This window comes from Homalodisca vitripennis, chromosome 8 (assembly GCF_021130785.1).
Source record: "Homalodisca vitripennis isolate AUS2020 chromosome 8, UT_GWSS_2.1, whole genome shotgun sequence".
NCBI classification, from domain to species: domain Eukaryota; kingdom Metazoa; phylum Arthropoda; class Insecta; order Hemiptera; family Cicadellidae; genus Homalodisca; species Homalodisca vitripennis.
Window position 1 is genome coordinate 21791721 of NC_060214.1, and position 13699 is coordinate 21805419.

At 35.0% G+C, this 13699-nt stretch overlaps 1 protein-coding gene across 1 annotated transcript in view; it reads left to right on the plus strand.

Annotated features, from left to right (window-relative positions):
- Window positions 1-3212: 3212 nt before the first annotated feature.
- Window positions 3213-13699, plus strand: part of LOC124368050 (actin cytoskeleton-regulatory complex protein PAN1-like) — a 135952-nt gene continuing 125465 nt past the window's right edge. Inside the window, exon 1 of the mRNA XM_046825324.1 lies at window positions 3213-3412. The gene's annotated coding sequence lies outside the window, so the exon portion shown is untranslated. The remainder of the gene's footprint in view (window positions 3413-13699) is intronic.

Below are 13699 nucleotides of genomic sequence, written 5' to 3' on the forward strand. Positions count from 1 at the left end.
TTATATACCTAATCAGTATCGTATACCTCATCAGTTAGAAATAGATGCGATGCCACCTCGACGATTTTCTGTCATAAAAATTGTATTTAATATTTTGTGTATTAATTGCTTTTGACTCAGAATAAATAAATTGGTGTGCCTTGTTGCCACGATGTTGTTGCTTTTGTTATGCCTTCACTCTATACATTTAAACAAATTTCAAATATTGATTAAAATAATTAAACATATGGTTTTGCTGTCATAATACAATGTGTACACATAACAGTTGAATACATTTAACTGGCTCTTTATGTGCACATTACACAACTTTAGAAACCAAGATGGGATGTTTTTGTTGCCTTAAAGACCAGTGGGGCGTAGCCCGGAAGGATTTACGAAATAGGAATAGGTCCATGTTCATCCTAGGGACTCTAGGAATGTCCATGTAAAATGTCAGTACAACAGTTGAATGATTCATATGTGAAAAAAAAACAAACAAAGGCATTTTCGAATATTTATAATATTATTAAGATTTGATCCAGTTATAGATCTGTGGAAATCAGAATGTATTAGATTCTGGCGTTGCTCTCACTAGGGATTACCGGGATGATTCCCTTTTTGGGATCTTCATCGATTGAACTCATTGTTGAAATATTCTTCGAATTCTTCAATTTCCTACTTACGTTGCGTCACCAACATTCATTTTACATCTGAAGATGCACTTCTCTCTCTCTACTGTTAATAATGAATGGCCTTCAGCTTAGCAATTGTCGAATGTAAGGAATAATATACCCATGAACAGTAGGAAATGTATAAATAGCGTTTCTTAAAATAAAGAGTTATATTGAGGAAATGGAGTTTCGCATGACTAAGAATTCTATTCTTTACATGAGAAGAGGAATGAAACTATAGCCTCGATGAAGGATACTCGAAACTCGAGATTTATAGGAAATCCAACCTATGAAACAAATGCAAATTAGATCATGGTGTTATGAGGATTCTTTTTAGGTTGGTTACTACTGGTTATGAAATTATCAAAGAGGCCTCAATTTTCAGTGCTGTGTTTTGAAAATTTCGCTTCTAGTCAATACCTTTTTTTATCATGAGCTGTTCTATTAGATGGTAAAAATAGCTTACCAGTTTGTAAAAAAATAATTTTCTTTTCGTTTAGAACATGTCTAGGTTATTATTAAGAACGTAAAGACTTGCTCAGCTTGTGGTATTAAACCGTTTATCATCAAAGTATGTCTCAATCTTCTCCTTAGATCATTGAGCAAGTTGGATTTATTAGTGGTTACTGTTCCTTCTTGCTAGAAGACATTCTATTCTAAAAGCTTATTCTAAAAAATATTCCAAAATGTTTACAATGTAAGGCCAATTTCATTTCTTGCTGTCATACCAAAGATGATATTGGGAGAATTGTGTGTAATTTTGTTTATAAGAGAGTCTTACCTTTTCCCTTAATAGTAGGACGATATAATGGAACTACTACAACTTGATCATCGTTTTTGACCATGAATGTTTAACAAGAGGTTCTGACTTTTCAACTAGCTGGGAGCTTAATTTGAGTGGGGCTCAAAAAGTCTACTAACCCAGTGAAATATTTAACAATTTTTCCAAAAAGGTTTGGAAAACCAAAAAGGTTGTTTTCAAATTTCCAAATTTGGAAATTTGAATGAGAACGTAAGTGTTTTACTTCGGAGTGAAATATTTGCAATGGTTCCTTCTATATAACCTTAAAGCTACCCTTCTTCCCGTATAGGATTTGAAGGAGAACGAAAACCTCTGAGGCAATTTAAACTCACAAATTCGGCCAGAAAGCTCCTCTTTTTCATCATACGGGATAGAAATTATACCAATAAAATTACGTCAGTAACGTCTATTCACTATCCAATACGTGTTTGGTTATCCAGCAAACATTTACATTTATGAGTTCTTTTGAAACTGCTGGATTCCAATTCAGGTGTAGGCTTACTTACAGGCATGACCGTGACTCATATACTCGTACGATTAGGGAAACAAATATACTTGTCATTTCACGTTATACATCACGCTATGGTAGATAAGGACATGTGTTCATACGCATCATTACTTGGAAAACGAGGATTGCTTATTACAGTCGATACAATTTTTATATTATACTTGTACCTGATAGCACACTGTGTTCCTAATTTAAAGCAATAAAGTGGCCGAATCATACTTTACCAAGAACATAATTTACATTATGGATCTAGCCTTGAGCCAAAGCGGATAAAGACCTTCATTCATTCATTCACTTATTCCTCCTCAAGGCTTATCCACAATGCCAAAATGCGTCTAAAACTACAGCAATGCAGAAAAACGGTAGAAGCAGCGCTGTTCGTAGATCACTCACAATTCAAATTTATTAGTTTGAAAGGATAAGAGGATTTCTGATATTGCCATCTGTACAAAAGGTATAAGAACGTTTCGAGGATATGTAATAATTGTATGTATTAATATTTTCTTCCACCTGACGAAGAGGTTAGACTCCAATCCTCGAAACGTTGTGTTATAACTTTTGTAACATATAACGGTGGCAAATGCCCGAAATCCTGTTATCCTTTCAAACCTTCCATCGTCAATAACACACTTTAAACAAACAACAGAGTTATTAAAGAATAGAATGATGTCTCAAAGTAGGCTACGAAGTGGTGCCAATAGAACAAATTTTCCAAAAGGGTTTATTTCTGATTGGTATACAGTCAGACTAAAGAAAGAATTGTTTAGTTTGTTATTAAACAGGTAAGCTAGAATACAGTATTTTGAGAGACATTCTTAACAGATATTTCGTAATAAATTATGTTATGTTGTGATTTTATTTAGAACACTAAAACGTTTTGTAACTTATGTAATCAACTTTACATGATTCAGAAAATGTTACAAAATTAAAAAGTATATTTAATAGTTACAGCAGTTTGTTCATAAACGACCGCTTTCGAATTTCCTAAAATGGTTTGTGGATAAGAACCTAATTTTCACACACATCTGTGAAATGACGTTAAGCTCTGACTTATAATAATAAAACTTTATTGTCCGGAGTAACCAACCCAAGGATGACGCGCTCGCTTTAGCTTTATGCAATAGATGCGGCGTTTGAGGAGGCAGCGAGGGAGGGGAAGTGATTGGAAGCGAGAGCGCCTGACGTCACGGAGAGACAAGGACAGAGCGAGTGAGGGGAGGGCGTGACGTCAGAGGCAGCCACCAGCCAGTATAGTCGCAGTCGCGGCCTTTCACATATCGTTACTCGATTTTCCCGCGATTTCTGGTTTGTTTGTGGACGGTACCAGCTGGTTTATTGCGCATCTGGTCGCCCGGGCGAGTCAGAGTGTCGGTTCGGACGGTTCCCCTCCAGCTCCGCGGTCGGAGGGTTATATCGATCTCTGTGAGCCTGTTACAATTTTTCTGCTTGCCTGTGAGTAGCGTCCTTGAAATTGATAATGGGCTATGAGTAACCGTAGTCACGTGACTTACTCAATCCCCCCCCCATCAGTTGTAACAAATTTGTCAGTAATGTAGGCTGGATTGTTGGGTTCAGTCCAACTAAATTATGTCACTGTACGTTCAAATTCTGTAATATCAGCTTATCGAGTGATATGATTTGTAGTTATAGCGTAGTTACTGGTTGAAATCAAAATACATAAATTATCTGACACTATTTGGTATTTTAAAATAAATTATGTTTTCTAAATTATAATTTCCTTCAAATTACGAAGGGTCCCTAATACCAATTACGGATCAATTGTTTTTTCCTCTTTCTAAACAGTTATTTTGAGAGTATTTTAAGAGATCCCAATATTCGTGATCTCACCTATGTATTATTTTTGGGTATAAATAAATTGTATACATTGATTATTTATTTATAACATTATTTTTATGAATTGAGCTACCAAATTTGTATACAAATAACCGATATGCGTACCATTTTATTTATAAGACTAAATACGTATCTACTCCCCGAGATGCAATGACACATATTTCAATTATAAATTATGGTTATTTACTAATTAGTGTTACAGATTTAATTCTCACATTTATCTAGTAACAACATTAACTTATAAATATACCATGGATAGTATTTTACGTCCTGTGATAGTCATATGAAACAAAAACCTATTTTAGAATCTCAAATTTAACCCCACTTTATTCTCACCTAAAATTGGGCCTATGATAGGGGCCCATTGAGATTCGATAGTAAATTGAATATCTTAAAAATATTGCTGTACTAATACAGAGAAATATAAAATTACAAATCTGTCCAAGATTCAAAACAGTGTGTCGAACAAAACTTTTTAATTTCCATTATTGTTTTCAAGTCTACGAAAAGTCTTAGGTTAATAGTAATTGAGTGTAGAGACAGCCGAGTTAGCGAGTTTGGAGTTAATTATCTATACCGGTTTGTCCAATAATACCATTGAAGACAGAAATCAATCCAAGTTGGTAACACTGCAAGCTAATGAAACAGCTGTTCAATACTTTCGCGTGCTGTGTTTTGAGGTTATGTTTGTTGTTAATTGCTGCGCCACGGGATTTGCTTTATTTGGCAACAGCCAATTGAGTCAGAGTGATCAGCGATGTTGTATCATTTGTAAACGACTCCAGTTTGTCTTAAACCGAGAAAAGTGAAAATCAGAGCGTGTTTAAAAGGAATAACGAGTTTCAAAATTTCCTTTTTTAGAGAATTTCCTCTTGTATCTTCTGAGTGTCAAATCAGCCCATACTTGTGACTACCTACACATCCTTTGTGATGTCACTATTTTAATAGCCTACCATTCTTTATGTGCTAATATTTGTGACAAAACTTTTAGGTTAAAATCGAGGTAGCCAATCCGCTGTATATTGCGTAATAAGGTGTATAAAAGACTTTCATTGCTAACGCAGTAGTCTATTAAGAATTACGGAAACATACTGGAGGAAATACCTAGGTGTTTTCCTTGTTGTGCCAATGTATTGAGGTCTTAGTCGACCATTCGACCGCTAGGAACGATGGCCTACATATGTTTGTGTCCTTGAATAGATGACGCTGACACGACAATAGAGGTGGCAAAGGAACTGCGATTAAATGTGAAATGGGTTCGAGAAAAACGTGAATGCTATCAAATATCTTATAGATTGAATTTCTAAAGGATTGTCAATGTTTTGCGCATTTTATTTCTGTGCACAGTAATATGACATAGAATTAACCTTCTTTATAATCATTTTCCTATCAGACACGATTTTGGAACAATGCCTCCGAGATAAGGATGCAGGAATTTAGGAAATAATCAATGTTAGTTAGTAATTTACACTACAGACTAACGTAAACTCACCTTTCTCAAAAATGGACCTCAGATGAAAAATAAAATACTAATGAGAAGGCATACTAACCCAAACAAAATTACATTACATACTTACACGCTTCTTTTGTTAAGTCATAATTATTTCAGAAATTGGCAGCCAAAGACATTACATATTAAATACATTGACGCAAAGTATATGTAGGCTATTACATATAATTATTTGACAGGAATAACAGCTTCCCTTGGTAGTTCTTAAAAGAGTCTTCGATTAAGGTACATTGAGAAGTAAATACAGAAAACAAGAAACCTAAATTACTTACATTTAAGTACAATATTCTCAGTAGTTTTGTTCACGCAGTGTTTCATCTATTGTGTGTTCTTGGGAATCTATATTCTGTAGGGATCTGTATCTGATATTGTAACAAAGCTCGGTCATGTCAATAGATTTGGGATCTACGTGGCTGAAATTTGGTTTTCCTCAGGTAGTCGATAAATAATATGTGTAGTTCGACTATATATAGCAATAGAAGAAGACCGTACATATGGTGCTATAGCAAAGTTAAATATTGCAGCTGCATATAGTTCTGCTTCAAACTGCTGCCATGCAGCTAGATAGTGTACAAGCCCCAATATATATGTCATGGTTATCATTTTTAGGCTTTAGGAGAATTTTAAAACAAAACATTGAACAAGATTGATTCTAATTAAAATATTATCTGGACTGCAGTTTAACCTTGATATATGATGTTATAATCTAAAGTTTCAATGATAGTTTCTGAGGGGACAAGCTGCTGATAATGATGCTGATAACAACTAGAGGACAAGTGGTGTAATGTTCTTTTCTGTTACCATCACAAGGTATCAGTCTTCCACTTGACCCATTCACTCACTGTTCATCTTGCCATTCATCCAAGAACCAAGGAATTCATTGTGATCGTCTTGCCATTCATGTGTAACCCACTCCACGGTCACTGTCCACCTATGGTCGTTTAGACCTATAGTATTCTTACGTAATCTTAGATAGATAGCTTTTGGCCATTTATACTATTTACCAAGATTGCTATGTGCACTTCCTAAAATATGTTTGGACTAGCAGTTGCCCGCGGTTTCGCACGCAATTTCGTATGTTTTACACCTATGTGAGTACTTTTAGTTCGAGTTAATTATATTTCCGATGCTAATGTTGAGTTTGCTTTGTTGACAAAAACAAGAAAATATGTTAAAAAATGTGCATTTATGGTAATTTATATCTACTTCAGTTCTAGTATTTTTTTATTCTAAAGCTTATTTTGCCGCTCTCCCGATCAAGAAATATATATATACATACACAGCTCCGAGAAGCCTACTTTTGTCAAAACACAACTTAGATAGGTTTCTTAACAGTCCATAAATGTGTAGTAAAAGTTAGACTACATTGTATCTTATATCTGCACTGCTAGCAGTTACCCGCTTCTTTGCAAGCAATTTCCGACGCCAATGTTGAGTTTGTCTTGTCGAAGCCAAGAAAATGTCAAAACGTTTATAATTATGGCCATTGTAATTGACTTCGTTCTTAGTATGTTTTGTTCCATAGTTGATTTTTGTTTTGTTTCACGATCAAAAATAATATATCACAGATCAGAGGAGCCTGTCAAAAGAAAAATGAGATGGGTTTTATATAAGCCTTTAAATTTATAGTAAACTTTTTTGATATTTTTAGAAATTTTAGAGCTGAAAACGGTACAATAGTTCAAATTGTCTAAAGAAATGTCATCTAACATAGTTCTTGTCTACTGCTTCAAAAGGAGTATTCGGAATCAAATTCTGACCTTTTTATGTTTTGGACATTTTCCAAGGTAGATTAGTACTTATCTAATAGCTGAAATCTAAATTTCCAATTCCTAATAAAAAACATAGTCTACTGTTTAGAAAATTTACTCACTATCAATGTAAACAAATAGAACATAATAAGCAATGTTTACACAGAACAGTTGATTACATTTTACAGGCTCATTCATTTAATATTACACAACTTTAGAGACCAAGATGGCATTTTTCGTTACTTTAAAGACCAGTGGGGCGTAGCCCGGAGAAATTTTCGAAATAAGAATAAGCCTATATTCATCCCAGGAACCGTAAGAATGTCCACGTAGAATTTCGGTACAATCGGTTGATTAGTTTACGCGTGAAAACAAAACAAACAAATGTACTTTCGCATTTATAATATTATTAGGATGTACTTTTTTAGCGCTGACTTTTTACCATTAACATGTTTGATGCCAAATTGGTATTTCAATTACTGACGTATTTCTCAGCCACAATAATTATGGTATTTTTAGTTTACAACATTTTTTATCTGAAAACAGTGCCTAATCAAAAGTATGGAAAATATTGTTTAAACACTTTTTGTCGAGTAATAATAATTTGTTTTTATTGGCTACTGGAGTATTTCGATGACAAATAAATAAACGTTGTTTTCACAAAACGACTTAAGCAGGTTATTTAACGAGTATCGTAGAAGAATAGATTAAGGCACACTTTCATTTCCTTATAATGATGTTATCGCACTTCAAAACGTCATGTTTGTTCCCTGTAGAGGAGGAAGCTCTGTGCTTAATTCAGTAGGCGCGAGTTAGGGTATCTCACCCTTTCACTGCCCTCAGGGGCAACTACAGGATTATACCACCCCTTTTTGGACACAACAGCTCACTAAACCCTTACGTTCTATCTGGTCACTTTCGTTGTTTAGACAGAACATAGACATAATATCAAATTGACTATTATAAATTCCGTACTCAATATGTAATAAATATCGAGTTTGGCAATTTTATTATTCATATTATTTGAGTTACAAGAGGTTAGCTTGTACACGAAAGGCCGGTAGGTAGGCTATTATATCTTATCTTGATTTTCTTATCTTATCTTTATTTACCACAATCCCGATAACCATTCGGAACTCCATATTGGGCTTACTGCCACATCGTCCACCTTTTATCATTTCTTGTTCTGCAGTGTTTGGCTAATACATCATATACTATCATTTAGTACAGCTTAAAGAAAACTGAACTTGAATTATGGATTAATCAGTTGGGGTTATGAATCCTCCAAGACTAAATCCCTATTCGTTCTTCAAAAGATACGTGTCATTTTTGGACTCAGCCGATCTCAATCATATAAAGGTGTTTTTACAGAAAATAATTTACTTACTTTTCCTAGCATATATACATTCTGGAATGCTTGATATTTGCCTTTAAAAATAAAGACTTGTTTCGAATAAAACAAACAACTTATAACCTCCGAGGAAATAATTCTTTCGGTCTTCAAAAACATAGGACATCCGTGTTTGAAAAACATACGTTTCATTCTTGCATCAAGCCTTTCATCAACTTGCCCGCAAGGTTCAAAGAGGCCACTAATTTAATCTCTTTTAGAAAACAGTTTTTATTCTGAAAGAATACTACAACATCCATTTTTTTTAATTGATAAAAGCTTTTAGTTTTAAGGTATTTTATTTAGTTGTAGTTATTTTATGTACTGACGATTGTTATGTAATTTACATTGTCAACAACAATAAAGAAGTTTGTGTTTGAAACTCAGTTACTGCAAACGTCATGTTTGTAACGAAAATTTATCAGTATCTGCAATTTTTTTCTAAATACGACTTCTTATACCTCCTAGTTCCCTAACAGCTGACGTTCTGCCTACACTCATATGAAGAACTAAAGAACTTTTTCATGTTAAAAACCGGCTTAAGTGAAACTACCTTTAGTCTTTCCTCGTGACATCAATGTTAAACCTCGTGCTTTATTACTCCCTTATGTTGAACAATGAAGTACAAAATGTTTTAGACGTTTTATTCAGAAACCTATTAAAATAATAAAAAATCTAAAAAAGTATGGGGAAAATTGTTAAATATAATTTTTAATGAGAAAAGTGCGTGAAGGAGCTAAAACCAAGATGGCCGCCAGTCTAGCCTGATCTTAAAGTGCCACTGTTACACGTGGCTATGTCAGTTTCAGTTAATTCATGAGATCATCCAAATCATGTAAAACAATTAAAGAAATTTGCGATTGCTCGTCCATATTTCGAAATCTTGTCTCAAAGATGATCTGTTCGATTCAAAGGAAGAAGGCTTAACATAGCGGGTTTCATTGAAAATTTGATAACCAGTACTTCCATTCAAAGACGTAGCCAGCGAGGGGGTCCAAGGGGTCCGGACCCCCCAAGTTTTCAATTTTTTAAATTACTTTTTTAGTAAACAATTATTATTGATTAAATAATTCAGTATTACTGACATGTACTGCTGAAAGATCGTTCTCAACAAAGAGACGGGTCAAGAACTTTTTAAGGAACAAAATAGCTTACTCTCTGTCTACTACGGGAAAATATCAGTCTTCTGGACCTTTCCCCCCGCAAAAAATCTTTTCCTGGCTACGTTCTTACTTCCATTACTCCTCTTATTATATCACACACAGAATTAATGTGACAAATTTAAGCTTTCTAGGTTGTGGGAATTTGAAGTTAAGGTGAGTGGGTGGCAGTGCGTATATAGATGTTACGTCGTGGGTGTTAAGTGAGTAAATTTGTGTGAACTGTTTTTGCCCTGAGGTAGAGGCGGGGGAGTTAGTTCTTTTTCGCACATCCAAGTCTAGAGCATTGCAACTTCTGGATCGTGTTTTTGAGTAAATCTTTGTGTCAATGGACGCGTGGGCTGGGCTGTACCTCCCGGTGCAGCGGAAATAACTAACAGCTGCAGTAGATGGCAGCACGGCCTCGGCTATTTCTGTAGTCTTTGTAGAACACGTGTTAGGTACTAGCATTGCGTTTATCACATTATTCATGCTGTTATCATTTTCTCTGTAAAGATCATTTGGTCGAAGATAATTTGGGCGCGGAGTTCCTCTTCAGTTTGTGCCGAAAATATGATGCATTTGAATATTGAATAGGTTCATTGAAGGTTGTGGAATATTATGACAACCAGAGCTTCAGGGGCTGCACTGGGTCAAGTAAACCACCCATTAGTGTTGGGTCACTTAGGATTAGTACTGTTCCAGCACACATTCAGCCATTACATTCATTTACTAACCAAACCTTCACCCTCTTCTTTTCCATCTACGTTTCTAGCAACGTAAAAAGCGAATGACATGTATTCCCAGTGTTTGGATCACACTACTCATTTAGAAAACGTTTGTAATTGTCATTTGAAACTATTGAAAGACCTACGACAGTGTTCCAAGAGTTTTAAATGACAATTTCAAACTTTTCTAAATCACTAGTACTATCCGAGTCATATTTTTCCAATAGTTTCAAATGAAAATTACAAACTTGTTATAAATAACTAATATGATCCCAATCATAGTGTTCCAAGAGATTCAAATGACAAATGAAAACGTTTTCTAAATTACTAGTATGATACCAGCCATAAATTGGATGATATGTATTCCCAGTCAGTTATGGTAAGCCTTTCAAGAGATTCAAATTACAATCTGCAAACGTTTTCTAAATTACTAGTATTATCCGAATTATGTTTTTCTAAGGGTTTCAAATGATAATTACAATAGTTTTCTAAATGACTAGCATTATCCCAGTCGTAGTGCTCCAATAGTTTCAAATGACAATTACAAACGTTTTCTGAATTACTAGTACGGTACCAGCCATAAATTGGAAGACATGTATTCCAAGTCAGCTATGGTAAGCCTTCCAAAACATTCAAATGACGATTGCTAACGTTTTCAAAGTAAGTAGTAAAACTCTAGCCATAGTGTTTCAAGAGTTTCAAATGATAGTTACAACAGTTTTCTAATTGACTAGTATTATCCCAGTCATAGTGTTCTTAGAGTTTCAAATGACAATTAATTGCAAACGTTGTCTAAATGACAAGTACGAACTAAGCCATAATGTTCCAAGAGTTTCATGTATCACGTTACAATTTTTCTGAATGGTTGGTGTAATTTTTGAATGCAGGAATTAATATTACATGAATCACTCAATATTAGAATTTTCTATGAAAGGTAACGATATTCGTTATCATCAGTACACCTCCTTCGTAACAATCCGATGATCATTTGAAAGTGAAGGTAATATTTTGAATAGCAGATAGTGCAATGCATGTACGCAGGAAAATAAAATTTGCTATTTGATATGTTAAATTCCGGAATGCCGTGTTTCCTAGGCTACTTCTAATTCACTCTTTGTTCGTGTAAAGACATTTCTGTCTATATTTCATCTCGATTGTGCTGTCTATTCTTCGACTATATGGAGGAAAATGGGCGTAGACTGTCTACACGCAAATGACATAGAAGTGGAGCACCATGATCCAAACTGGCATATCGCTGTATGAATATTAACCAATGTGGCATAGACATGCTAAGAATGGAATTTTTATCCAGATATTCCTCAGCGCTTTTGAAGACAAGTAATGAAGCCTCAAGGTCAAAATAATATGTGTTCATATGTTAAATGAAATTTCCATTTAGATTTGACATTCCTCGCAGCAAATTTTACTGGAGGCGTTTATTCAGCGGTTGTCAGCCAAAAGGGCAAAGGTCCAAGGTCATAAGCGTTTCCTGGACCACCATTCTGCACTTTTTGTAGATGCAAGGATTTTGGCTAGTATTGGCATGATCATTCTAAAGAACAAGTTAGCTTAGGAAAGTCAATTAATGCCTTTGAATGGAAGTAGTTTGAGTCTCCTGGTGCATACATCTTTGTTAGAATTGGCGTAGCTATTTTACACAAAAATATTAGCCCAGAATGCTAAATATTTTGGAAAAGAGGTGGTGAAGTTTTGGAATAAATCAAACTAACCTGGAAGTATATTTTTACCAAGTAGATTGTGATCTATTATGTATTTGAAGCAAATACAATATGAACATTGCAGTGATCGAGTCCAGGATGAGTAATGAGTACCTCAGAAGCCTGGTGGATCCAGAAAGCAAAACCTCTATATCTCCGAATTAAACATAGGAAGTTAAGGGTTTTAGGTGTCCGGGTGTTTGTAGTAGTCGAGTGGCTAAGAACTAAAACCCAAATGGTTTTACCTCTTGAGTACTGAATGTACTAGAAGTGGGAGCATGGGAGCATCGAGAACTTTTATAGACCAGAAACATTTATATAAACTGGGCATCTGGAGGTCGCAAAAGTTTTAGAGGTCGTAAGCAAGAAGCTCCCATATGAGATAAAGTCTAGATGGCAGTAGGTATGAAAGATCGGGTGATATCATGAATTGGAGATTCCAGAGTTTGAGAGTTCTCAAAGGCTGAAAGCTTCCAGGAGAGTTTGAAGGTCAGGTGACTCTATATACTTATATATATACTATATACTCTCATTGTGCTTGTATTCCCAAATTCTTAACGCTTCAGAGCACTGATCTTCCATAACGAAGAAGCCCTAACAATTCCAGAGCTGCAAGAAGGTAATTCAACTTTTGATCCCAAAATATAGAGAATTTTGAAGTCCAGGTGGTTCGTGAGAGGCTTCAAGAGCCTTTGTCTTTAGAGGCGTCAGTCGCGGCCAGAGGTTCCATGGTCCAGATGGTTAAATGTCAGGTTTTTACATGTCTCGTTTTAAATCTTTGAATCAAACTAATTAATACTTATTGCAAAAACCCGCAACAGCTCTTTGTCATTAACAAAGACCTAACTGCGTGTGAAGATCTCTGTGCTCTGATCACAGCTACAGATAATTACAATTTATTCAAAAGACTGACCGGGTTTAATACAGCTGATTTGCAAGGTAACACGTAAACAAAGGCTTTTTCATCATGCATTTGGGTCAGGAAATAAATATGGAAGGTTACTAAAAACTGTCCGCTCCTAGAACAAAAGACTTGTACATAGAAAGGAAATTATAGGTGGGGTTTAATTGGTCATACCCACTCAGCTCCTTGACCTCAAATGATAAAGTTATCAGTCATTTACACGGCCTGTGATAGTATCTTAGACTGTTAGCCCACTTCCTTCTTGAGTAAGGGCTATTGAGGTTGGACTGTTGCGAATTAGAACATTCGGCTGAGTCGTCACTCTAATGTCTTAACGAGACAATATTTTTACGAATGAAGTCTGCTAGAATGAGGAAATGTGTTTTAAAATTTGACAAGACAGTAATTTTATTCACTGTCATCATCAAATGACATGGTCACTGAAAGACTGCTTTAGTACTTAATAATCTTTCGCCTTCTTTTCTACAAAATGTGTAATGGATGTACAACAATTTAACAAAAAGACAATTATTGGAAGATTTTAAAAACAAGGTTTGGGATGTTTAACATGATTTGTTACCAATCAGAGTCCATCCAACCTGTCTATTTCAACTTATCTAACAAAACTGCAGTTTATAAATTTATAGTGTTATCATTCAGTTTTTGAAAATCCTTTGGTAAGATAAATAAAGAATTCCTTTTGGATCTTTTAGTCATTTCTAAATATATAAAATTGTGACTAGAT